The following is a 26,837-nucleotide window of genomic DNA, read 5'->3' as shown; positions in this document are numbered from 1 at the left end:
TGAATTTTGTTTTTATATTTGAACACTAAGCAATATAAATTAGTCCCACTCTACTCATTAATACTGACTCTTACTGCTCGTGAATTCTTATATTACTATTAGCCATTTTGAATAAAATTAGCATTGCATATGTTCAGTTTTAATATAGAAACAGAGTAAGACTCCTCCAGAAGGTAATTATGATGTAGATACACATGTAGGAGTATTTTTAGTTCTAAGAGTAACAGAAAAAGAACAGTCATTATTCTACCCACTGATTAGTTTTCATTGAAAACTCTGATTTTCCCACATATATAGTCAATTAATATATGATAAAGAAGCCATGAATATACAATGGGGAAAAGATAGCCGCTTTAATAACTGGTGTTTGGAAAACTGGACAGCTATATGCAAGACAGTGAAACTGGATTACTGTCTAACTCCATACATAAAAGTAAACCCAAGATGGATGGAAGACCTAAATGTAAGACATGAAACCATAAAAATCTTAGACGAAAACACAGCCAAAAACCTTTAGAACATAAGCATAAGCAATTTGTTCCTGGACACATCTCCTCTGTCAAGGGAAAAAAATTTTTAAATGAACAAATGGGACTACATCAAACTAAAAACTTCTGTACAGAAAAGGACACCATCAACAGCAAAAAAATTGAGAATATATTTATAAATGATTTATCCTGTTAAAGGTTAATATCCAAAATATGTAAAGAACTTATATAATTCAACACTAAAAACACAAATAACCCAATTAAAAAAATGGGCAGTGGACCTGAATAGACATTTTTCCAAAGAAGAAATACAGATGACCAACAGGGAAATGAAAAGATGCTCCACATCACTAATCATTAGGAAATACAAATCAAAACCACAATGAAATATCACCTCACACCAGTTAGAAGGCACTATCCAAAAGGCAAAAAATAACAACTGTTGGCAAAGATGTAGAGAAAAGGGAACCCTCCTACACTGTTGGTGGAATTGTAAATTGGTGCAGCCACTGTGAAAAGCAGTATGGAGGTTCCTCAAATAACTAATAATAGAAATACGATTTAATCCAGTAACTCCACTTCTAGGAATTTACTTGAAGAAAACAAAGTCCCTATTCGAAAAGATATATGAATCCCTATGTTAATTGCTGTGTTATTTACAACAGCCAAGATATGGAAGCAACTAAAGTGCCCATCAGTACATGAATGGATAAAGAAGAGGTGGTACAAATATACAATGGAATATTGTTAAGCCATAAAAAAGAGAGAAATCCTGCCATTTTCAGCATGGATGGACCTAGAGGGTATTATACTATGTGAAATAAGCCAGATGGAGGAAGACAAATACCATATGATTTCACTTATTTGTGGAATATTAAAACAAAAACAAAAACAAAAATGAGCAAAACAGCATTAGACTCATAGACACTGAGAAGTAACTGATGATTACCATAGGGGAGGGGTTGGGATGGGTAGTTGGGGAGGGAGAGGGGAACAAAAGGGCACAAAAATTCTCAATCATAAAATAAGTTTGTCATGGGGATGGTAGTACAATGTGGAGAATATAGCCAATAATTCTGTAACATCTCCCTATGTTGACAGATAGTTACTCTACTAGTGGGGGTGAAGACTTAAGAATATGGTATTTAGGACCAGGTTGGTTTGGAATTAAGAGCCTGGATCTATACTATCACAGTCTCTTTGACTCTAATTTCTTAATCTGTCCCCAGGATTGTGCACAGGCCTATGTCTAAAAACTAAACTGCTTTAATTCAGTTCTGTGCAACTAAAACCAGTCTTTAATAGAACATTGAAGATGAAATTATCCCATCTCCTCCTTTTACAGCTCTGTTATCCTGGATGAGATAATTTCCCTTTCTGAGCTTCTGGTTTCTCATAAAAAAATATGGACATGAAAACAATTTTCCAAGATATCTTGAAGTTTTTAAAGTATAATATGAATGACACTTCTTGCAATTAATCATATAAAATGTGGCTACTATTGTTTAAAATTTGTTTAAAAATTAATGAGATTGGAGACTGTTTTAAGGGTAATATATTTAAACATATTATCAGAAAAAGATATGGAAGTAATCTTGGATTATCAAATATTCTTTTCATTATTCTAATTCATTAAGACTGGCTACTAATCAACATTTCCTAATGCAAGTTTTGCTGTCTTTTAAAATTCATGAATAGCACTTAATACATGCTGAATAACTGACCCACTCTTCCAATCATCTTCTGTTGTAATCTTCTCTTTATTTATATTTGTATCCCTATTATCTATTTTGAGAAATTTTTAAAGATGATGATTTGGAAAAAACATCTAAAATAAGTAGGTCTGGTGGAGAAATTGGGTGAAAGTGGTCAAGTATACAAACTTACTGTTGTAAGATAAGTAAGGTCTGGGATGTAAAGTACATGATGACTATAGTTAACAATACTTTATTGTTATGGTTGAAAAGTTGCCAAGAGAGTAGATCTTAAAAGTTCTCATTACAAGGAAAATAATTTGTAACTATGAGAGGTGATAGATGTTAACTGAACGTATTGTGGTAATCATTTTGGAATGTATACATATATCAAATCATTATGTTATATACCTGAAACACAATGTTTAATGTCAATTATATTTCAATAAAACTGGAAAAAGTAAAAAAGAAAAGAAAAGAAAACTCTTGTGTTAAAGCATAGTAAAATTCAATACACAATTGGGAAGAAATAATTCGTTCAATAAAATATTAGTCTCAGTGTTCATTCTGGTTCATGTGGAAAATTCAAACCAGAAATATTGTCTGTTTGATATTAATTAAAACATTCTGTGAATTATAGTTTCTGTGAGTTATATCCAGGATATAAGAATCACGTATAATACGTTTAACTCTTTCATGCTAGGCTTTGATGGGGGCCTGTTGTACTTTAATGGCCAAAGACATTATGGTTGTTAATCACTAGAGTATATAGCACACTGACACGTTGTTGATATCTTAAGGTAGAATTTATGAAATAGACAAAATTTTACACTGCCATTGTACTAGATGGATTGAATTTATAAGATCATTAAAGAAAATTACAACTACTTTCAGTAGCAATAAATGATATTTAAAAAGTATCTTTGGAATCTCTATGTAAGAAAAATAGATGCATTTGTCTACAAGTATTTTGGTAAGTTATTTGAACAATGGGGTGAAATAACAACTAGAAAGCCATTCTGTTTACTAAGTATTGTTTAATAGTACTCTTATTTAGAGAATACATCCTAAACTTAAAAATGCTCAAGATACTGAAGAGTTTTCAGTTGCCTTTCCATTCTCTGACTAGAAGGTAATAGTTTTGTTAAGGTATAACATTACTACTTCTTTTACTAAACTGAGTGCCTTGGTGAGGCATTATTATTGCATTTCCTTACTAACCATAGGATATGTATTTTCAAAAAGTTATGATAGAACTTTGCTGATCCCTTTTCAATGCCTTGAGGTGACTGACTGAATCCAAAGCACTGGCTGAACTCAAAGTACTGTCTGTTAACTGCATCTACATATGGAAAAAATCTGTTATCTTAGCCACAACCATAACATGATTTTGAAAAATAGACTGTGGAGAATGGCAAATGCCTAATGGAGTACTTCTCTGTGCATGATGCCTGCTCAATTAGAATGCATTTGCAATATTTATGTGTAGAGATTCATTTTAATTCCAAGATCTTCACTCCATTTCCATGGCTACTGCTCTGGTTTAAGCTACTAGCTTCTTTTCCTTAGACTAATGCTATATCCTAACTGCTCTGTTTCCATTTTCTCTTGCTCAGTTATAATCTATTTTCAACATAGCACCAGAGTAATGTTTTAGACATTACATCACTCCTGCTCAAAACTCTCCTGTGATTTTCAATCACACTTAAAATTCAAACATACATGATGTGCCCACAACCTCCCTCCATAGTTTTGGGCCATCTGGCTCTCTTTCTGATCCTCTGTTATGCCAACTTGGTTTCTGCCTTGAGCCTTCTGCATTCCTTATCTCCTCTCCTCTTCCTCCAGCTCTTTGCAAGGCATTCTTTCCAACATCTGGATCTTAGCCCAAGATCAGCCTTCCCTATATCTCTGTCTCAATACATCCTTGCAGTGTCATTATAAAGTTTATCAGTGTCATTATCTTGTTAGTTTCTGCTAATTAAAATATAAACTTCATGAGTATAAGTGTATTTGTCCCTACTAGGTTGCCAGGTATAAAAGGGGAACTCAATAATATTTGTTTTATGAATTAATCTTCAAAGTTGGTATCATTTCTCTTCTGGCTAAAAAGAGTTACTTTTGGTGAAACTTTGAAGTCTCATAAAATGTCTCTTAACTACACATTAACAAATAATTTCTTTAAAACTAAGATATCTGTTATCAGTTTTTTAATGTTTATATTTTCATTCCTTTTAAAACTAAAAAAATATAGGTAAAATCTGTATTGTGAGTAAATGGAAAACAATGGAATGTCTGTTTTTGGTTTAGATCCAACTACAACAGAAATGTTACTGCTTTAGTGTTATGAAGTGTGTGGATATTATTTTTCTTTAATAATTTACATAACAGATTCTGATCATTGCTGATTCTGCAAACATTGCTTAGTTGAGAAGAATAAAGGACATAAGCTATGTTTTGCTTATCCATCCTATTGCTTAAAACATGAAGCAGGCAGTCCACACAGGTGTTCATCCTGGAAATGATATGAGTCAGATTCTACCTGTGCCCTGACTACACAGTCTCCATTCTACTCAGAGATTTAGAAACATGGGCACTGTGTATAAACCTCTCTCAGATCACTTTAGCACTGCACAGTCAATAAAGAATATGAACTAGGCTCAGCCACCCAAGGAGAGGAGCCCTCCTAGGTCTATATCCATATTCTGAACACATGGCACAGTACTTGGTGATGAAAGAAAAATGAACAAATAAACAGCTCATATAGGTAAGAGCTGATCAGCCTACTATATTATTAGTCATCAAGGAATTAAAAATTTGTTCTAAAATTTCATTTCCAAGCAATTTTTCTAGTATAAAATCTCTGGAGATTGGATTAAACATGGCGGCAGGAAAGGTGAGACAGAGGCTTCCTCCTAAACCATATATGATACAGAAATATAGTTAATACAACTAATCCTGAAAGAGCAACAAGAAAGAGGACTGCAACAGACTGCATACACCTAGAGAAAAGAATAAACCTAATGGAACAGGGTAACATACCAAAGCCATAGCCCTGTGGGACCTGAGCCCTTCCCCCACCCCAGTTCAGGGGTGGAAGGAAGAGAAACAGAGCGGGGAGGGAATGGAGGCATGGAACTGCTGAACACCTAGCTCTGGACATCTGCTCTGGGAACACCAACCTACATTACATGGTGCTCTCATGATTAGGGGGGTTGGAAAGCTAAGACAGGTAGAATACCTGGAGAGACTGAGATTCCAGCTGTTTGTGGAAAACAGGGATCCATATCTGGCTGCTCTGGGACAAAAGAAAAGCGGGCAGTCTGAGAGACTTCCTAGCAGCAAGAGGACTGCTAAAAGGTCAAGGATTGCACAGAGCTTACTGCCCAGGAGAAAGGACAGATGGACAAAATTGTCCAGGTGCACTCTGCCCAGCAGGTTGGGAACTTTCATGATCTTCAGGCACTCGAGCCTCCTGGCTGGCTCCAAGGCCCACCTCAGTGATATGCAGCCTTCCTCCCAGCCAGCCCCACCTGGCTTGCAAACTGGCAAAGCCTACCCTGGCATTAGGCCAGCCAGATTGAAGCCCCACCTACAGCAGCTACAAACACAAAGCACAGAGGCTTATGCCTGTGTGCTCGGCCCATTGATTCTGGCAGTGGAGATAGGCATAGCAGCCAGGAACAAGGAAACAGCTCTTTCCTCCCCCCAGGCACCAACACCTCTCCCCTGAGACCCCTGACATTGCTCCAGGGGCTGAGCAGCTCCAGAGAATAGAGCATCTGGGCACTAGAGGGTGTGACATACAAATATGAAATGTCAAGGAAACCTGGTTTAAAGCAAAATTATGAATACACCAGAGAAAGATTCAAATGAAATCGACCTCATGAATCTTCCTGAAATATATTTCAAAATAAAAATCATTAACATGTTCATGGAGGTTAAGAAAAATATTCAAAAACTCAGGAATGAATTCTAGTTGGAGATCCAATCGTTATGGAACACAGTATCAGAAGTGAAACATATAATGAAAGGTTTTAAAGGCAGATTAGATACAGTGGAGGAGACGATCAATGAAATAGAAATTAGAGAAGAGGCATACAAAGAAGCTGAGGCACAGAGAGAAAAAAGGATCTCTAAGAATAAAGAATATTGAGAGAAATGTGTGACCAATCCAAATGGAACAACATTCGCATTATAGGGGTACCAGAAGAAGAAGAGAGAAAAAGGGATAGAAAGTATCTTTGAGGAGGTAATTGCTGAAAACTTCCCCAACCTGGGGAAGGGAATAGTCTCTCAGGCCATGGAGATCCACAGATCTCCCAACATAAGGGACCCAAGAAAGGCAATACCAAGACATATAATAATTAAAATCTCAAAGATCAAGGATAAGAACAGACTATTAAAAGCAGCCAGAGTGAGAAATAAGATCACATACAAAGGAAAGCCCATCAGGCTATCATCAGACTTCTCAGCAGAAACCTTAAAGGCCAGAAGGGGATGGCACGATGTATTTAATGCAATGAAACAGAAGGGCCTAAAACCAAGAATACTTTACCTGGCAAGATTATCATGTTAATTTGAAGGGGGGATTAAACGATTTCCAGATTAGCAAAAACTGAGAGAATTTACCTCCCACAAACCTTCTCTACAGTGTATTTTGAAGGAACTGCTATAGATGGAAGTGTCCCTAAGGTTTAATATTTTATCAAACATTTACTGAAGACCTAAAACCCATCCTTCTTAAAGTTTTCCAAAAAGTAGAAGAGGGAATACTCCCAAACTCATTCTATGAGGCCAGCATCACTCTAATACCAAAACCAGGGAAAGACACCAGAAAAAAAGAAAATTACAGACCAATATCCATGATAAACATAGATGCAAAAATACTCAACAAAATAGTTGCAAACCAAATTAAAAACTACATAAAAAATATCATCCATCATTATCAAGTAGGATTTATTCCAGGGATGCAAGGATGGTACAACATTCAAAAATTCATCAACATCATCCACTACATCAACAAAAGGAAGGACAAAAATCAAATGATCATCTCCATAGTCACTGAAATAGCATTTGACAAAATTCAACACCCTTTCATGATAAAAACTCTCAACAAAATGGGTATAGAGGGCAAGTACCTCAACATAATAAAGGCCATATATGATAAGCCCACAGCCAACATCATACTTAACAGCGAGAAGCTGAAAGCTTCTCCTCTAAGATCTGGAACAAGACAAGGATGCCCACTCTCCCTACTTTTATTTAACTTAGTTCTGGAAGTCCTCACCATGGCAATCAGACAACACAAAGAAATAAAGGGCATCCAGATTGTCCAGGAAGAAGTTAAACTGCCCCTGTTTGCAGATAACATTATATTGTACATAAACAATCCTGAAGAATCCACTCCAAAACTACTAGAACTAATATCTGAATTCTGCAAAGTTGCAGGATACAAAATTAATACACAGAAATCTGTTGCTTTCCTATACACTAATGATGATCTAGCAGAGAGAGAAATCAGGAAAACAATTCCATTCACAAATGCATCAAAAAGAATAAAATACCTAGGAATAAACCTATCCAAGGAAGTGAAAGACCTATACTCTAAAAACTACAAGACACTCATGAGAGAAATTAAAGAAGATACCAATAAATGGAAATACATCCCATGCTCATGGATAGGAAGAATTAACATTGTCAAATGGCCACCCTGCCTAAAGCAATCTACAGATTCCATGCAATCCCTATCAAAATACCAACAGCATTCTTCAACGAACTAGAGAAAATCATTCTAAAATTCATATGGAATCACAAAAGACCCTGAATAGCCAAAGCAACCCTAAGATGGAAGAATAAAGCTGGGGGGATTATGCTCCAATATCAAGCTCTACTACAAAGCCACAGTAATCAAGACAATTTTGTACTGGCATAAGAACAGAATGATAGACCAATGGAATAGACTAGAGAGCCAAGATATAAACCTCAACCATATATGGTCAATTAATATATGATAAAAAAGTCATGGACATACAATGGGGAAATGACAGCCTCTTCAACAACTGGTGTTGGCAAAACTGGACAGCTACGTGCAAGAGAATGAAACTGGATTATTGTTTAACCTCATAAACAAAAGTAAACTAGAAATGGATCAAAGACTTGAATTTAAGTCATGAAACCATAAATCTCTTAGAAGACAACATAGGCAAAAATCTCCTAAATATAAACATGAGCAACTTCTTCCTGAATGCATTTCCTCAAGCAAGGGAAACAAAAGCAAAAATGAACACATGGGACTAAATCAAACTAAAAAGCTTCTGTATAGCAAAGGACACCATCAACAGAACAAAACAGTATCCTACAGTAATGGAGAATATATTTGTAAATGACATATCTGACAAGTGGTTAACATCCAAAATATATAAAGAACTCACATGCCTCAACACCCAAAAAGCAAATAACCAGATTAAAAAATGGGCAGAGGATATGAACAGACAATTCTCCAAAGAAGAAATTCAGATGGCCAACAGACACATGAAAAGATGCTCCACAACACTAATCATCAGGAAAATGCAAATTGAAACCACAATGAGATATCACCTCACACCAGTAAGGATGGCCAGCATCAAAAAGACTAAGAACAACAAATGCTGGTGATGATGCAGAGAAAGGTGAACCCTCCTACACTGCTTGTGGGAATGTAAGCTAGTTCAACCACTGTGGAAATCAATATGGAGGTTTCTCAAAAAACTCAAAATAGAAATACCATTTGACCCCGGAATCCCACTCCTTGAAATTTACCCAAAGAATACAACTTCTCAGATTCAAAAAGACATATGCACCCCTATGTTTATTGCAGCACTTTTTACAATAGCCAAGATATGGAAGCAACCTAAGTGTCCATCAGTAGATGAATGGATAAAGAAGAATTGGGACATATACACAATGGAATACTATTCAACCATAAGAAAGAAACAAATCTTACCATTTGCAACAACATGGATGGAGCTGGATGATATTATGCTCAGTGAAGTAAGCTACATGGAGAAAGACAAGTGCCAAATGATTTCCCTCATTAGTGGAGTATAACAATGAAGCAAAACTGAAGGAACAAAACAGCATCAGACTCACAGACTCCAAGAAGGGACTAGCAATTAGCAAAGGGAAGGGATGTAGGAGGGCAGGTTGGGAGGGAGGGAGAAGGGGATTGAGGGGTATTATGTTTAATACACATGGTGTCAGGGGTCACAGGGAAAACAGTGTAGCACAGAGAAGGCAAATAGTGACTCTGTGACATCTTACTACACTGATGAACAGTGACTGCAATGGGGTATGGGTGGGAACTTGATAATATGGGTAAATGTAGGAACCATATTGTTTTTCATGCGAAACCTTCATAAGAGTGTATATCAATACCTTAATAAAAAATTTTTTTAAATATGGCCAAGGAAAAAAAAGAAATGTCTCTGTTAATGTTTACTGTCTAAACTGGTCCATTAATCTTTTAAAAAGCAAATTTTGCATTCATTCCTTCATCAATATTTATCAAATGCTATCTCCTATGCTAAGCTAAATGTGGAGTTGGGAGGGGTGGACACAGAACTGCCCTTATGAAACATACAGGCATCTAGGGAGAAAAAATGCGCTCACACAATCACCGAAGTGTGAACTGTATTAAGCACATTTATGGAAGTTCTGAGAGTACATGGCAAGGACACATGATTTTATCCAAGGATTCAAAGAAGGCTTTGTTGAGAAGGTGTCTTTTGAGTTAAGATTGGAAAAATGATTACAAATTAAAGTGAAGAGTTTGGAGAAAGTTCTATTTATGCTGAGAGAAGAAGAGGAACAGGCCTGAGGTGGGAGGGAGAATGGAATATTGAAAGGGCTGAAATAGCCCTTGGCTGGAAATGTGTGTGGGTGGAGTCTCACTAGCTGAGACTGGAGAGCTAAGCAGGAGATAGAATATGGTGGGGGCAGGTCTTACAGGTGCTGTTAGGGACCATGTTTTATGCGTAGATTCAGGGTCAGATTTGTCCCTGCAGCATGTTGGATGTGGAACCTCACTAAGTGCAAGGCTTCTCCTGGAGACAGAATTCTTTTCAGACAGTGACAGCTGTGGGAATGGGAGGTAATTTATGCATCTGATGTCTTGATCCTACCTTTTCCTGGCACACGGATGACCAAGCTCTTGCAATAAGCAGGTGGAAGCCTATTTTGAAACATGCTTGATGTATACACTTGAGATCACCAGAGTTTGTCATGATTATAGTCATTGAAACAGAATTGTTTAAGGATGCCATTAGCAAATGCAAGTGAAATTCATCATCTTAGGGTCTTGTCATAAATTCACTTGCAATTCCAAATAATAACTTAAAAGAATTTTCTCTTTGCTACATAAACTGAGATTTATTGAGTACATATTTGTGAGATGTTTAATTTATAGAAGCAAAGAATTCAAACATTAGATTCTACTATGACTCTCAAGGTTCCCTATCACTTGCTGTTTAAAATGTGGCTCAGGGACCAGCAGCATGATCACCATTTAGGAGTAGATTAGGAAGTCAGAATCTCAGAACCTCAGCCCAAACCCAGACCTGATGGTTTATATCCTGCATTTTAATAAGGTCTCCATGTAATTTGTTTGTATATTAAAGTTTGAGAAGGGTTGCCTTAGAATTTTATTCCCATCCAGTGTAGTAATCTCTATTTGAATAATAGAAAAGGTTAAGTTGTATGATTTTTTTGTTACATTTCATTAAACATAATACTCTGCTTTTTCAATATGTAGCTACTTAATACTGAGTTGTGAGGGTCAAATTGAAAGAGTTTGGCAAATCAACATTAAAAAAATTCCTATTTCTCAAACTTTTCTTCTCCCAACCCTTCAACAGGCACGTTATTTGTATGTTCATATCTAAAATGCTTAGTGTAATATACACAAATGTATTTTACTGTCTTTCTGGAAGAGAGATAATACTATTTCTAGAATCATTCACTGAACAGTGTATTTGTGACAGAAATGAAAAATGTTGTCATAAATGTGATAAGAGCAAGAGAGGGCTCTTTCTATTCAGCTTAGGGATAGATGACTATTTTACAAAGGAAAGTTTGCCAATGTTCTTTCTAACTTGATGAAAGAAGGTCCCAGAGTTTAGAGCAGATTTTGAGTCAAAAGTATTTTAAGATATTTCACATGCAAATGAATTTGGGTTTGTTGTCTTAGTCCTTGGATTAGTATTCTATTTGCTACTGTTGCAAATCATTACAAACTTCATGGCTTAATACAACATAAATTGATTGTCTTACAATTCTGTTAAGTTAGGAATCCAGCACGGGTCTTAGGGAGTTAAAGTCAACATGTCAGGAGGGCTGAGTCACTTCTGGAGGCTCAGGGGTTCTGGAGGTTCAGGGGCAGAATGCATCTTCTTGCCTTTTCCAGCTTCTAGAGCGACCAGCATTCCTTGGCTGTGGCCCCTTCCATCTTCAAAGCCAGCTGTGGCTAGTAGTCTTTCTCACTTCACGTCACTCTGACATTGATGTTGCTGCCTCTTTTCACTTTTAAAGACCCTTGTGATCACACTGGATCCTCCTGGATATTTCAGGATATTCCCTATTTTAAGGTCAACAGATGTGCAACCTTAATTCCCTTTGCCATGTAACATAACATTCACAGTTTCTGAGGACTAGGACATGAACCTCTTGGGGGCCCATTATTCTGCATCCCCACAGACGTAGGGAGGAGTGAGTACCATGGCCTGGGAGAAAAGGAGAGGAGGAATTCCAGGAAAAGTAAGGTGAGGGCAACCCTTGCAGAGGGTGGCAGGCTGTTCTCATGAGAACAATATCCAGTGAGATTTACCTAGAGTAGGAACTGATTGTCAATGAGACTTTAAACTGGCTTTTACCATGGGTTTTAATATCCCATTTTGTGTTCATTTCTGTTCTGCACATTTCTGCATTGCTCCACTAAGCCCTAGCAAGAAATGAAAAAACTGTTACTTAGGGTGACTTTTTGGATTGAAGAACGAGGATGGACAAAGCCACATTCACAGAACCTGGAGTAAAGCCAAGTCCAGAGAAATGGCAGTTGCAGGCCTAATATAATTAGAAGGGATAGTGAGTCAAGCCTAGAGCAGGAATTCCCAGTGAGAGAACAGGGAGGCCACGTACCATCTTCACGCACCACCACTCACAGTGTTCATAGTATGTATGCCTAGGACAATTCATTGTAATTAAGCAGAAGTGATCATCAATTTAACAAATACAAAGTTCCTCACATGTACTAGACTCTGAGATGCAAAGGCAAACAAGATATGATTCTACCTTCAACGTAATTGTAGTCTAAAGGAGACCAACAAGTAAATGCCTGCTATAGGACAACACAGGCACAGAGCAATGCCCAGAGAGCATGTGGCAGCACAAGGAGAAGGTTCCAAAACAGGTTGCACATACCAAGGAAGGCTTTCCAGAAATGATGTTTGAGCTATGTATGGAAGTAGGGCTGGGAGATACGTGTGCATGAAAGGAGGAAGTGGACATCTCAGAAACAGCAAATAACAATGTGTACAAATGTGTAATCCTAATACTGATACCAGCAACATACTCCAGTTTGATCTTTATTGCCCATTATTAATCTTTGCTCACTGCTGCCACAATGATGCTGTTGCTTCTCTAAAAATAAATCCTAATCCTATCTCGTACCATCCACTACTCCCCGCTAAGGGTTTCTCTGCTGCACTGATTATCCTGTTTCCCACTTGGGTTCTCTCTCTTCATCTTCTTTTCTCTACTTAAACAAGGTCTCTAATGTCTCCTGTTTAATACTTCTGTAAATCTTTGTTCCAACCCCACACCTCCATTTGATTACTGCCAACTCTCTCTTTCCTTCCTCACTGAACTTCTTAAAAGAATTATATACATAAAATTTTTCTATTTTCTAACATATCCTGTTTACCTCCAGCCCTTAGTGATCTGAGTTACAAATGCTCCCTGCAGACTTGCCTAAAACTGCTTTCACTGAAGATACCCACTTTTTTGTTGAAATCAAGTGGCATTTTTCCAACACTAATCTTCAGAGCTCTCTGACACAGCTGACACTGTGGCTGCCGTGGTGCTTCTGGGAACACTCTGTTCTTCTCTCTACAGGGATGAAAGATTCTGGTCTCCTGCCTCCATGGCTGAGCCTGAATCTCTTCATCAGCTTCCTCTTCCTCCATCTCTCTAATAAGAATCAAAATTCTAGTGTGCATTCATATATCTTTCTTTTAATTTTAAAGGTTATTCAATGAGCCAGATTCCTTGTTTTAAAAAGTATTTGAAGTGTCTCAGAATTCACTCTAAAAGGATTCAACCTATATTGAATCTAATAAGATTCAGCCTATATTGCTTTAATGTATACAAGTATTGCTTCAGAGGGCTGACACTGTAATTAGAAAAATAAGTGAAGTCTACAGAGATCACAAATAGTTTTGTTATAAAGAGTAGAGCATGAGAAATAGGATGGTTTATGCTTGTCCTCAGCCACATTTTCTCCCAGACATTTCTTTTACTGCTATTCTATGAAAGCAAATATACTGACCTGATTTGAAAAAGTACACTCAATGGTGTGGGAACAGGACAGTGAAGAGGAGATGGTAGGAAGTAATTGTGGTTATGAATTTCACTTTGAAGTGCTGAAGGAGTGGCATAAGTATCATCAAAAGTAATGAGCTAACAATAGTTAAATATGTCTCCTATTGTATGATTTTCTTTTTAGTGAAGTGTAATTTCTCAGAAGAAAAATTAGATTATCAACATGAAATAAATTGCCATTTCTATTTCTTTCAAATAATTTTGGTTGGTTTTTGTTAATAGTAAACATCCTTTAAAAACATCAGAAATATTTTTCTGGTGTTGAGAAATATTTTATTACTTACAACTCTGCCACAGTTCTCTGCCCACACAAAGAGTGGTTTTGAGATAAGAGTTCATTTTCTTAAAAAAAAAAAAAAAGTGCTTATACAGAATTTGCCTAAACAACTACAGATTGAACAGATTAAATGGTTGAGGCCATTGGAATTCCAGAACACCTTGCACAAGAAATCCAGTGTGAATTAAGAGCGCCCTTCGGCTTACACAATGAACACAATTCTAATAGTACAGTTACTCCATGTATGTTACAGAAAGTTGATTTTGTAGACACATCCTTGTAGGTGAAAATGCAAGTGTCAAATGGAATATTAGTGTTTACATTTTGATTTAAATTCTACAGAGATGTAGTAATCACACTGAAGAAATGACACTTGGCCTAGCATATTCCCCAAAATGTGCTGTTAAATTACAATTATTTTGTAAAAGCCATCATTTTTTAAATGTTTAATATAAACTCAATATTTTATGAAAACACTCTTTTTAAATTCCAATGTATTATATCTTATAATTATGAATTCTTTTTCTGTCTTGCTCATACTAAAACTTCTCTTCTGTAATTTATAGTGCAGTCAAGTTTTAAGTGAAGATTCGGTTCTGGAATCAACCTGTGATGTGAAAAATTGCATGTAGTCAATATTGTCCTTGAAAATCCTTTACATTTCTAGTAAAATAGAGTTCATGGTATTTTTAAACTACACTGGAATATAATCAAGAGTCCAATACGACACCTGTCTAGAGTCTAATACAATCAGTTTTCCTTCATTTTTGGACCAGACTCTTGTTCTTTGAGGAACATACACCATAGTTTGCCTAAGTTTAGGGCCACGTTGTAATAAAAATGTGTATATTCAAACATTAGGCTCACAACTCGATGGGGGAGATACTTATACCATGAGAGGCTCATAAGAACAAAATAATTGAGGAAACAATGGATAAAATCAGCCAAATTATTTTGGGGGACCTATCTTGTACAGTATATATTAGTCTGCTATGTTGCCATAACACAGGGCCATAGACTGGGTAACTTAAACAACAGAAATGTATTTTGTCACAATTCTGTAGGCTAGAAGTTTGAAGTCAAAATATAAGCAGGGTTGGTTTCTTGCGGAGCATTTCTCCTTGGCTCTAGATGACCCTCTTTTCTCTGTGCCTTCAAATGATCTTCCCTGTATGTATACTTGTGTCCTAATTTCCTTTTCATTTAAGGACACCAGACATATTGGATCATGGTCCCCTTGCCAATCTTATTTAGCCTTAGTCACCTTTTAAAAACCCCATTTCCAAATATAGTCACATTCTGAGGTACTAGAGTTAGGACTTTATCATGTGAATTTGGGAGGATATAACTTTACCCCATAATGTAGTAGAATTTAATTATATTGTGTCTAATTATATTAAATGTATTTTCTAAAGCACTAAAAAATCAGGTAGCATAGGTATGAAACAGGTCATTTCTCTGATCTATATAAAAAGTCCACCACTGCTGTGACCGCTTCCGCCACCACTACCTCAAACACCACCACAGCGGCTGTGTCATCTCCTCCATCAACACAACACAGCCACCACTTCCACCACCACCACCACCAGCACTCCATCCCCACACTGTGATAATTGCTTGGGGTAATTCAGCTGAATTTTAAGAGACCCCAGATAATTTGAATCAACTCTTGACCATGTCGAAAACTTGTTAGAGTAGATTAGACACATGAGATCTTCAAATTGAATTCTAAAATAATGTAGATAATATCTCTTGGTTAGAGACAGCTATTCTAAACATGCTACTAATAACACAAATCATAAAAAATACTGATAGATATAACAAGCATCCTTAGTATGTCAGACATACTAAAAACAAACTGAAATACTAACAAAAGTTTAGGGAATCATTATGTTACAAAGAGCTAATAAAGTATATTTGCAAGTCAGTAAGAGTAAGGATGACTGTGCTACCATGTATTGATCTGAAAAAAGTCTTGGAAAGAATTGGGTTTGGGAGAAAAAGCAAGAATTTTATTCAGGGAGTGCTAGATTTGAGATGTCTGTACAACATACAAGAGATACTATATAGATAACTGAATATCATATTTACATAACTAAAAAGGCCTTTAAGTGATTTTTTTACTATTAAAATTTTACTTTTAATATGCTATGAAAATGTTGATTTTATATTTTTTGTAATATATCTCCAAGTACATCTCCCAACCCTCCAAAGATACTCCCATCATCTTGATGCAATAGGAGATGCTGTGTATAATTCTGTCCTCCTTCTCTTTTGTGTTATAACATTAATGACTTCGTTTGCCATACATCTGTATCTAAAAAGTTTACGAATGTCAGAAACTAGGTTTGAAACACTTCCATTCCTGTTTAACCCAATTAGCATTTTGTGGGTTTAAAGAGGAAAGACAGCAGTTTGAACTCACAGTTTGCCAGTAAACACATTTCTGCCAAGGAAGGTAAGAGAGAGGAAAAGTGACTGGTGAATTTTTTCATTGGCCTCAAAAGTTCATATTGCCCAAAAGGATATATCAAAATGAAACCCACAATGATTATTTTGAAACCTACACAACTACCAATTTTTACCCAAAAATATGACCAAGCAACTAAGTATATTTGTGTATAGTAACTATAATTATACAGCTTCTCAAATCATCTAAGAAGGACCTTAAATTCAATGATGGAGAAATTATTTTAAATTAGTCAATGTTTTCATTTAGAGAATATTTCCCCCTCTCCTCAAGTATTTATCATGAACGAATGTATTTTCTTACTTGAATGTCATACATATTTAAAGCAACAACAGCCATCAGTAATTTGAAATTTCTATTTACAGTTCCTTCAAAATATTTTTCAATTTCACAGAGCCATTATCAAGTGTTTGCCATGAAATAGAGCTGTAGAGTCCAGGCAGCAAATACTATTTTTGAAACCAATATTAAGTTAAAGAAATATAAATAGGGCATGATATTACATTTCTGGTCCTGGTATACTAAGACTAAATACCTAGGAAAAGTTTTTTACTACTGTATGGAAGAAACAAATTCTGGCAAAGGCTGATTTTTTTAATATAATATTCTATACACTGTATGGACATGAAAATTAACTTAAGCAGACATACACTGTACTTATCTCAGCCCTGTTTCCTATATTCCTCCCTTTCCATCCCCAACAATATACTACCTTTTACCAAGACATAGAGATGGAGCCCAAATCATCTCACACAGTCCAGGGTAGAGTTAATGATGTAAAATATGAGAGGAAAAAAAGTCCCCTTTCCATCTTCTCAAAAACAAAGTATTCTTATATCACAAATCCCTCAGGAAACCCTGATACCTTTCATCTTTCCATGGTTTTTTTTTATTAATGCTGTACTTGAATGTGATTATATTAGTTGGTTTGGGCTGGTATAATAAATTGTCATAGACTAATGGCATATAAACAATAGAAAGTTATTTTTCGTAGTTCTGAAGGTGGAAGTCTGAGATCAGGGTGCCAGAGTGGATCTGGTGAGAATCCCCTTCTGGACGGCAGACTTCTGACTTGTATCCTCACATGACAGAGCCAGAGAAGGAGAGCTCTCTGGGGCCCTTTATATAAAGCACTAGTCCCCTTCAGGAGGGCTCCCCTCTCATGACCTAAGCCGTGCTCTGAAAGCTCCGCCTCCTTAGACCACTGAATTGAGAGTTAGGATTTCACCCTGTAGACTCCTGGGGGACACAAATAGTGGTTCGCATGAGTACTTCCAGCTGCAGCTGCTCTGCTGCCATTTCCAACCGCTGTTCCTTGGCCACCAGGGTCTAGAAACCATCCACTTAACATCTGAATCAGCGCTGCCAAGGCTGGCTCATTTGCTGCAGTCACTGAAGTTTTTCTTTGACCTATTTGAGGTAGTAATACTGGAAGTAGGGAAGGATTCAGTTGAGTGATGGATTTCATCTCAACTGAGATTGATTCCATAAAAATTCAAGGGCTAATCCTCCAGCAATTGCCATTGGAGTTGCTGCAGCTGTAGTCACTGCTCAAGACTGAAGAGGCAAGTTCTCACTGCTTGAGGGCGTCAACCACAGCTTGACTTTCTCTCCAGGACTCCCCATTAAAAGATACTTGCATACTTGCAGACAAGCTACAGACTGGCAGAAGATATTTGCAAGATACATATCTGATAAAGGACTTGCACCCAAAATATACAGAAAACACTTAAAACTCAACAACAAGAAAACAAATGACATAATAAAAAAGTGGGCTAAAGATCTGAACAGATCTCCAAAGAAGATACAGATAGCAAATAAGCATATGAAAAGATGTTCAATGTCATATGTCATTAGGGAATTGCAAATTAAAACAACAATGAAGTGCTACTACACATTTATTAGAATAGCAAAAATCCAACACTGACAAGACCAGTGCTGGTGAGGATGTGGAACAGCAGAAACTCTCATTCATTGCTGATGAGATTGCAAAATGGTACAGCCACTCTGGAAAACACTTTGGTGGTTTCTTAAGATGTTAAACATACCATATGATCCAGCAGTCACACTCCTTGGTAGTTACCCAAAGGAGCTGAAAACATATGTCCCCATTAAACCCTGTACATCAACATTTATAGCAGCTTTGTTCATAATTGCCTAAATTGAAAATAACCAAGATGTCCTTCAGTAGGTGAATGGGTAAATAACCAGTGGTACATCCAAGCAATGGTATATGATTCAGTAATAAAAAGAAATGAACTATCAAGCCACAAAAAGAGATAGAGAAACAAGAAAGTATGTTACCACAGAAAGGAAGCTAGTTTGAAAATGCTTCACGCTCTATGACTCCAACTATGTGACATCCTGGAAAAGACAAATCTATAGAGTCAGTAAAAAGATCAGTTGTTGCCAGAGGGAAGGAGATGGGGAGGGATGAATAAGTGGAGCACAGAGGATTTTTAGGGCAGTGAAACTAATCTGTATGATACTGTCATGCTGAATATGTAACATCATGCATTTGTCAGAACTCAGAACTGTATCACACAAAGAATGAACCCTAATGTAATGTAAATTACAGGCTTTAGTTAACAATAATGAATGTATCAATATTGGTTCATAAATTAGAACAAATAACCACTGCAATGCAAAATGTTAATAATAGGGGAAGCAGTGTTTTGTAGGAAAAGGAGTATATGGGAACTCTTTCAATGCTTACTCAGATATTCTGTATACATAAAACTGCTCTAAAAAATAAACCTAGTAATAATTTTTAAAATTTTGGTAAACTGAAAAAAAAACTTTATTGCTCTATTGAAACCAGATCATTAACATGATCTCATTACCATATCCTCATAAAGCCAACCCATCATAAGCGTTCCTGCTGCATCTTCCCAGGGTCTTTCCTGAGAGGAATCTCCTGAGGCGCCGTCCGTCGCTACTGGGCTAGTGTCACTGGAGTCCTCACCGGCTCCCGCGCCGTTGCTCCTGTTTTGTTGCCCTGCTAGGTGCAGGTTGGGAAGACGCAGTCTTGCTGCTGGGGCGAAGGGTACGGGTGCAGGAGATGGAGGAGGCAGGGACCGAGGTCTGGGCCTGAGTCACAGGAACGGCTGCGGTGAACCAGAGGCAGCCGTGGTGGGGGATTGATGGCTGGGCTGTAGCTGGGCTGGCGTGTCACTGCTGCGCGGCTTGTCACCAGCACCATGCCGAACTCTCCTCATTATGATTATTTTGGCCATTACCCAAAATGCATCGTTCATGTTCAGCGCTTTTACTACAAAGCTGGAGCCAACTCCAGAGAGTCTAGTCACCTGCATTAAGCTGAATTCTGGAACCAACGGCCTTACTAAGCCTGGAGCCCACAGTCCACATCACATGCCCGGAGCCAGACGCCTGCCCCACCAACTCCTCATGTCCACCTTTGTTCAGGTTTCTGCAAAGCTCTCTTCTACTCAGACGTTCTGCCACACAAACCTCAAATGACCTTTTAAATGACTAAATAGAATCAGTGTCTCTTGATTTAAAAAGAAAAAAGGAAGAAAAAAGTCCTCCACTATCATGTTAGTCACCTTAAAATAAGAGAAATTTTCAGTTAAAGAGGAATAGTTCACACTGGAGAAATTATACTACATATATATTTTTTAATTTTTACTATTAAAAATGATTCTAAGACTACCTTTCTGATTTTGGCATTTAGTACCCAGCAAAAAAATAGCACCCAAATGTATACAATGAAGATGCTTGGGGAGAAACAGATCTAATTAAGAGTTCAGTTTTGAATAATCAGTATTTTAAGTACTGGTAGATAGCCATGTGGAGTTGTTGAGTAGGCAGATATTAATTTTAGAATTTTTACAGAGATAGCATGAAAGCTGTGGGATGAAATGACATTAACTAGAAAGTGATTACACATAGAAAGAAATTTCTCCACAGCAGATCTCTTAGAGATTTCCATGGTAAGGCAAAAGGAGTGGCTGGTGAGACAAGACAATCAAGAATAAAGTTGATCTCGGCATGGAGTGCAGAGGTATTTCAAGAATGGCGATCATTTGTGTCAACAGCTGTTTGTAGGCCAAAAGCTGCTTATAGGAAAGGCAATATGAGGTCTGAGAATTGATTATTAGATTTGGCTGCATGGAGGTCCCTGGTGATCTTGAACAAACACATCTGTGGAGGGAAAAAGGCAGAAGCAGATTGGAGCAAGTAAAGAGAGTATATGAAAATAGGACTTATAGACGATAGTAGAGACCATTGTTTCTAAGAGGTTCAGCTATAAAGGGGAACAGAGAAAGGAAAATGGAACTGAAGATGACATGGAATCAAAGTGAGTTTGTTGTTCCTTTTTTTTTCAGTGGAAGGGATAGGGGACAATTGTAGAAGTGAAGTCTTTGAGCAGATGAGAAGTGATGAGAGTCAGGATACAGGAGGGGGAGTTGACCTTAGGCCAAGGACACTCTATCATATTTAATGACCGAGGGAAGACAGGATATATGCCAACAGCTGCAGGTTGGCATGTTGGTATACTTTCCATGAAGTAAGAACCAAGGCTGTCAGTTAAGAAAAAGGAGGAGGGAGGATGCGCTGGAGGCTTTTGTGACCAGAGGAATGTGTGCAATGGTTATGAGACATTGAACCGACTTCGAGAATGCTCACCAGCTCTCCTGTTAGGCAAGTCACATACCTGACCAGGGGATTCTCAGACTGTTAAAAATAGCTCAGGGATTTTTTTCATTCCTTTGGAAAAAGTGAGGAATCCCAATTAGTTTCCTTCTTCATGATCTGCACCCGGAAGTACTAAGCTCCAGAATTCACCTTCTTCATCATCCCACAAAATTTCAGTTTTAGTTTATTTCAGCTAAGAAAATACAACCCCATTTAAATTTATTTCTATTTAAGCCTGTACTTATGCAGCAATTTAAGAAACCGCCAAGTGACTGAGTTATAGAAAATCACCCTGCTTCCCAGGATAGGCTGACTGAAACTACAACCTTAGACAAATTGTCCCACAATTTGCCTGGTATATAAGACAAGATATCAGATTATCACAGAGCCACTCAAATGAGGAAATCCTTCATTGTCATGTCAAAATAATGTTTATTTAAACCTGGATAATGGTGATGGCTTGTTACAGTATCTCTCAGTGACCACCTCATACTAACAAAAAGCCAGAGACAAAAATGAACCTTATGTGTAATGTTGGGAAGAAAAAAATATCTCTTAAAGGAGAAAAGCATATTTAATAAAAGTTTCATGTGACACAAAAGTCTTTATAAGGAAGTGAGGACCCAAAGAAGCAGTTAAACATGAGTGTTTTTATGCTGCATTTGATAAAGGATGAAAAGTGGTGGAAAAATGTGATAGGACAGAAAGGGAATAAATAAGCTGAGTGTCATACTCTGTGGGAAACAGCAAGACCTGCTCATTCACATGCAGAAGTAAGGATGCTCCTTTCCTCTGGGTATAGGGGGCATACCTCTCACATGAGGGTCTTGTGACCAGCTTCAGGGGAGAAGAGTGGAGAGACCTACCAGCACCTGCAGTTTCCCAAACTTCAACTTAAAATATTCTATATGCCAACATGTCATATTTGGGGGCAACGTGTTCTGAACCCCATCAGTAACAATACTTTCCCTTTATTCCAGAGACTCTTCAGTAATCAAAATAATTCCAAGATCCTGACACTAAATGTAATGTTTAAAATATTTTAGGTTAAGAAATCAGAACATTTTCATAAAATATAAAGTGAAATGCTTAACTCAAAGTTTTCAGATATCATGAAGTATTTACAGAAATATATTAATACCCAAAATACACTGACAGAACAAATTAAGAATAAACATTACTCTTGATTAATGAGAGTATAATGTAACTTCTGAGGAATATTTCATGGAATGGCAGTAGTTGGGATTGCTGTATTTATTAACTGAGAAGCAATTGTTTTATAAATTAAACAACTGAAAACAATTATCACTGAGTCAACAATAAACACTAACAAAAAATTAAAACATTAAATTTCAACTAATATTAAATATCACAGCTTTTTAGAGTAATTGCTTAAGTTTTAAAATATACCTAAATGGCAAGATATTTAATTCAATAAACTATTTTAACATCTGAATTAAACTATTAAAATGCCTACAAGCTTAGAAATGTACAATTAGAAATAACTTAAGCTTGTGGTTTCAGGTTGAACATGTAAAGAACTTGGAAGTTGAGACCGTTATCGTTACAAGAAGGAACTAGACAAACTGAAAATTCATTGCTATGCTTGAAACTATCAGAGAACTGAGATCACAAGGCAAATTGCCATCCAGAAATGAAGAGACAGGTTCATCCAGAGAAACATAGGTGAGACTTGCTGACATGGAACAGGAGCTTCTGGAGACATGTACTGGGAGGGACATTGAAAATGTAGTTTTGGTGAATGGCCAGGAGCCAGGCGTGGGCTAAGTTAGGACTGAGAAACTCCTGAGCGTTGCAGTCTTAGGAAGGCCCCACATATTCATGAGCTTTGATCCTGGTACCTCCACTAGGTTCTCACTGGGAAGATAACTGTGGCTCTGGCAAGGAAGGGAAGAGTAGTAATTGTGAAATAAATCAACAGTTTTAACCATAATAGTGGATTACTGTCCTGGGGAAGGGACTTTTTCAGAGCCTTATCCCACCCTTATCCCAGTGGAAATTCCTCACACTCTACTCCCCTCCAGTCTTCCTGTTTCACATAAAGAGGGAAAAGACAAAAATAAAACAGTCAATAGGGATCAATTTCAAGGCAATAGATCCAGAAGGTTGTAGCCCAGCAAGGGGAGTACAGGGTGGTTCATGGGAGAAGCTATACCAATGGAGAAACACTTGTGAAGGTCACAATCCAAGGACAAAGGCCCACTAAAGCACTGAAATTTAACTGAAAGGTTATAGGATGCTCCCCTGGCCCACACCACATCCCCACACTGACAGGGCTCCAGTGTAACAGTGCTTTACAGCGTAAGCCCTGCGAACAGTGGGCTCTCCAAGGAGGCTTCTTACAGAAGCCCAGTGTCAGGAGAGAAACAAAACAACAGGGCAATAGAGAAATTTGAAGCTTCTAGAACCTACAACTACAGCAAAAATTAACATAAACGCTCATATTAAGGCCTATTCACCTCAGTTCTAATTGGTCACACATATTTACCTTTCCACAACAAATTACAAGGCCTGCCAAAGGCAGTAAAAAATGTTCTGATGTGGTAATGCAAGCAGAGAACCAACCTAAGCTATGACAACAGATTTGGGGATAGTCAGACAGGGAATTTGAAATAACTCTGATAAGTTTTCCTACAATACTGAGAGAAGGGCCCATACGGCATTATTCTGGTTTCCCCTCCTAACTTAAAGGGAAACTTCCATAATATCTGGAGCCCTTGATGGCCTGCAAATGAAAGAGGAGGATGTCCTAAAAATCCTTGCAGCAGGAATCCCCTTAGGCGTTACCATCCTTGACACCCAAATGGAACAGTATGTCTACAAAAGGAAAAGTGATAAGAGATCCTGGGAGAAATCAGTCTGAAGAGCACCCGAGAGAAACTTCTGCTGACAGTTTATGCCATTGTTGCCATTGAACCCCAGCTGATATCAGCATCATATTGTCCAGAAATGGCCAATATGAGCTGTGCTGAAGTTTGCTGAAGTGAGCCACTCCTACTGCTGCCGGCTTCACTCCTGGAACCCTCCCTAGCTAGAGCCAGGCAGCCTTCTGGGAGACAAGAATTTCAGCGGTTACTGATCCACTAGCCTCTCGCAGAGGCATCTTATATTAGCATGTCTGCCATTGCTCTGTATATAGCAGACTCTCCTCTGTACTGTGTGGACACTGCTGTCCTGTGCAACAATAAGGGAGCTCACTCAGTAGGTCTTATGTGGTGGGTACTGGCCCAGGAAGTTCTGTGCATACCTGGCTCCATCTCCTGTGAACACCCATGCAAGAGCATGCCTGATCTCGGCTTCTACGGAGATCTTGAAGAGAAGGAAAAGGAAGAGCAGGCCACTGATGAAAAGGCTATGACCGAAGAGGAATTTCAAAGTGAACGGACTGCTCCAACTCCTAAATTTACTGCTACTCAGTCCAAGCTGGCAGGCTGGTCTGAAGGAATACAGTTGCCCTCTGGGCCTATGCAGCAGTTCCCTACTGAAGGCTCACACATCCAGCCTGCTACTGAGCACTGATCCGCGCTCCCACTGCTCAGGCCTCTGCATAGGTAAGAACAACCACTGAGTGGTGTTAAGCTGTTTGTCCATAGACTCCTCAACAGAAAATGGAAATCAGGTTGACAGAAAATGAAGTTTCAAAAAAATTTTTTAATAAAATAATTGATTAATATGGTAAGGGTACTAATGGAAAAAGTGGACAACATGCAAGAACAGAGGGGTAGATAATGTAAAAAGAGTGAAAAATCTAAGATTCAGAGGCAAAGACAAGAAATGAAAACACTCCAACAGAATTGAGGAATGCCTTCTGTGGGCTCATCAGTAGATGTAACATGGCCAATGAGAGAGTCAGTGAGCTTGAATATAGAGCAATAGAAATAATTTAGCAAAGGATCTAAGGGTTGGAAGGGACTTTAAAAGTTATTTAGTATATTTACTTACTTTTCTTCTCAAAAATTGGATTAAAAATACATTCTCTTTTATGATGGGATGCCAATGATGTAAATAATCTAACTCTTGCTCTTGAGACTATTGTAAATGGAAGAACATCATTTTAGAACAACTATCATAGATGAAACAACTTAAGGCATGCAAATATCATTTGCCTCTGAAAAGTAATATAACACAAGTTATATATGGTTATGGTATAATTAAGAGAATTAGAATGAAATTCTACATTTCCCCCACTATTGCATTGCATCCTGACCAATGTATTTTAACAGTTACATTGTTATCCTTTTATCTAAATGCCCTACATTCTTCATGTTGTATCCTTTAAACTTGTTCACTGCTACTTTGATCCTTCCTGGGTCTAAGGATCAGTTGTCAAACATTGGAACTAAAAGCTCTAATTTATGGCCTGTGTCCTTGGACTCTAGTATTTAACATCACTGCAGTCAGTGTTCAATTTCAGTCCAGCTGTTCTTGTTTGCACATTAGGTAACTTGTGTCCAACTATTCATGACACTGAACTATTGAAGGTCAAGTTACTGTTTAGCAGGCTTCTATATATTTTGCAATGTCAGAAGAAGAATAGTGCAACAGTTTCTTAAGATTGTTAGCTTTTCCTGCTTTCATTGACTGAAATTGGTATTTGAGCTCATAGTCACATATTTCACATAACAACTATGTGAGATTCTATGCTGGTGTAGAGGTATCTAAGAAGAGGTGGCCTCTGTCTCCAAAGCATTATCAGGCTTTAACTGTGATATTAGAATAATCTTGGAGGCTTTTTAAAAATTCTATCACTCAGGTCTGTTTGAACTGGGGCCTGTTTGAGTTGGGGTTCAAGCACCAATATTTTTGAAGAGCTTGCCAAATAAGTTTAGTACATTCAAGATTAGAATAACTGAACTATATAATGAGAAAAATACCATACAAATAGATTTGGAGGTGATAGATGAGAATGTCATACACACACATGTACACACACACTGATGAGATTTAAGAAGACAAGGAAATCATGTCTCATGGAGAAATCAACAACAGAAGTATCTGAGTTTAATGGGCTGTGAAGATTTTGGAGGGGAATACCTGACTGAGTAGAAATACATTCCTGGCAGGGGGACACTATCACTGAGGGAAGGCAAAGAATGCTCTTGACTATGACAATGTAGAGAGGAGATTGTCCCAGGGAAAAATACTATAACAAATTGTGGGAAATAAGAAGAGACAGGGAAGCAGGATCCCGACTGAGAAGACCTTAAAAACGTGAATTTTAGGATGCCATCATTATAAAGTACTTAAGTCATTTTTTGTATCATTTAAACATAAAAAAACCTAAATCCATGATCCTATTACCTAAGAATTAAACATTATTAATAAAATTGAAATCCCTGTGTTTCCTTCCCTAATCATAACTATTCCCCCCACTACTGAGAAAACTATCATCTTAAGTTTGGTGTTTATTATTCTCAGGCATTTCTTAATACTTAAATATATAGATGCTTATGTGTCTAAACAAAACACATTTTCCAAGTTAAAAAACATGTTGTGAAGTATGGAGGAGAGAAAATATGGAACAATAAAAAAACGAGTTTCAGGCAATTGGGTCCAGCCATAATGTATGGAACATCTTTGTGTCAAAAAAAAAA

At 37.5% G+C, this 26,837-nt stretch overlaps 1 pseudogene; it reads left to right on the top strand.

Moving 5' to 3' along the window:
• Window positions 1–19,818: 19,818 nt before the first annotated feature.
• On the top strand, window positions 19,819–24,821 carry LOC118910406 (40S ribosomal protein SA-like; annotated as a pseudogene).
• The last annotated feature ends 2,016 nt before the right edge of the window (window positions 24,822–26,837 follow it).

This window comes from Manis pentadactyla, chromosome 1 (genome assembly GCF_030020395.1).
Source record: "Manis pentadactyla isolate mManPen7 chromosome 1, mManPen7.hap1, whole genome shotgun sequence".
Classification (NCBI taxonomy): Eukaryota; Metazoa; Chordata; class Mammalia; order Pholidota; family Manidae; genus Manis; species Manis pentadactyla.
The sequence above is the reverse complement of the archived record's forward strand: the minus strand, read 5'-3'. Positions and strand labels throughout refer to the sequence as shown.